Consider the following 2238-nt stretch of genomic DNA (forward strand, 5'->3'; position numbering starts at 1 on the left):
TGAGGGGAGCAGCGGGCAGGTCAGGAGAGGTCTGCCACACCACGTGGTCACCTCCGGGGCAGGTGGGAATTGAACTCATGCGGAAGCGGCTTTAGATTCTCAGTGCTGTGCTCCAACCCGCTGCGCCACCAGGGAGGGCCATGATAACCCTTTTTTAAAGTACCTGAAGGAGATGGTTGATGGTTCTTCCTTGTAAAGCTTCCAACTTAACTTTATGTTTTATATAGTACCTTGCAACTGAATCTCTTTAATTCTTCAGTGGCAGTACAAATACTTCATATACCTGGTTTATAAAGCAGGGCTTCCAATTAAAAAATAATTGCCTTTCATAATCCATGCTCATGTCCTTTAAGAGATGAGTCTTGGCTCTGTTATTTTCACTGAAGGGGAGATTATATTAAATATTTATGGAAGCAAATCTATTCATTCATACAAAGTTATTAACTTCCTGTTCTGGGCGAGGCACTGTTCTACATGCAGAGGAATAAGTGATGAACAAAGCAGAGTTCCTGCTGTCATTGAGTTTACGTCCTAATGTAGAAAACAAACAACTATGATAAATTTTTTAGAAAAATCAGGAGGTAATGGATACTTCTCAGAGAATTAAAATCGATGTTATATACATAGGGACCAGGTGGATATTTTAGATTGGGTGGTCAGGGAACTTCTCTCCAAGATAAAATTTAAGCAGAGACCTGAATGACAAAAAGGAGCCAGCCAAATTCAAGGGGACAGTATTCCAAGCAAAAAGAATGGCTAGTACAGTCAATAGAACAGGAGACTGAGCTTGCCCATTCTCACCTGTTAGGAATGGAAAGAAAGCTTCCAATGCTAGAACATAGTGGAAAAGGGGCAGAGTCATACAGGGTAGGGAAACAGAGCTGTGACTTTCTAAGTGAAGGCAATATTTATTCTCACTTCAAAGAGATCCTTCAGTTTTACATAGGAGTAAGGTAATCTGATTTTTTATTTAAAATTACTTTTATTTCTGCATAGGCAATGAACTTAGGGGTGCTGGGATGGATACAGGAGGAGCAGTGAGATGGTGAGGAGGCTCAAGTTCGGCGTTAGGATATATTTTGGAGGTAGAGCCAATAGAACGTATTGATTGGTATGTGAGAGCATGAGAGGATTCAAGGATAACTCCTGACCTTTTTGGTCCTTGCAACTGGGCTGGGAGTACCAGATATTGAAACAGATACATTCAAGGGGAGTGCAGGGGTGGGGAAGTGGGATATATATTATGACAGTAAGTTAAGAGTTCTCTATTTGTGCTGATTTTAATTGTCTACTGTGTATCAGACATCCAAATGGAACTAGTTTTTCTTTTTTTCTAATAAACCTGTCCTTTTAAACTGCAAAAAAAAGTGTAAAACAAAAGCCAAATGGAGCTACTGACAGAGTAGACAGTTACAACAAATCTAGAGCTCAGGGGGAAATTCAAGGACTGAAGATAGAAATTTGAAAAGCATTGGCCTAGGAATGGTATTTTAAACCATGGCACTTGAGTTTATGTAGTTAGACAGTATGAACAAAGAAAACTTAGTTAATGACTAAGTCATAGAAATGCTCCTCTATTTGGAGATTTGATAAAGGGGAAGGAGTTTACAACAGACTAAAACTGTAAGCAAAGAAACAGAAGGAGGAAGAGGTGGACCTGATGTCATGGAATCGTAAAGAACAAAGCACTTCCAGGAGGAGTGATCACTGGTGCCAAAAGTGCTGAATGATCCATAAAGATGAGGACAGAGAGTTGACCTGACTTTGGCACGATGTAGGTCAATGTGGCTCGGTAAGACATTTCAACATATGGAGAGAATGAAAGTCAAAGGGGTGAAACAGTAGAATCAGCAAGTATAACCAGTCCTTTTGAGTATTATAACAGGAAGCAGAGAAATCAGAGAGGAGATGGAGGATGTGTAAGACCTAAGAAGAATAGGAAGCTATGTGTTTAAGGAATTCAATAGGGAGAGCTTGGGTAGAAAAGCTCTAAGAAGGAAAAAGATAGCTATAAACTTTGATTTCTGCCCCCAGGGAGTTTATGATCTTCTCTGGGACAAGTTGAGGATAGTGATGATAAAAAATTTAGGCTTTAGGGCCCTCCCTGGTGGCACAGCGGGTTAAAGCACTGCACTAAGAAGCTTAAGCCACTTCCACATGAGTTCAATCCCCACCTGCCCTGGAGGAGATCCACATGGCGTGGCAGACCTCTCCTGACCCGCCTGCTGCTCCCCTCAG

The sequence above is a fragment of the Condylura cristata genome, unplaced genomic scaffold (genome assembly GCF_000260355.1).
Source record: "Condylura cristata isolate star-nosed mole 26May11 unplaced genomic scaffold, ConCri1.0 scaffold00015, whole genome shotgun sequence".
NCBI classification, from domain to species: Eukaryota; Metazoa; Chordata; class Mammalia; order Eulipotyphla; family Talpidae; genus Condylura; species Condylura cristata.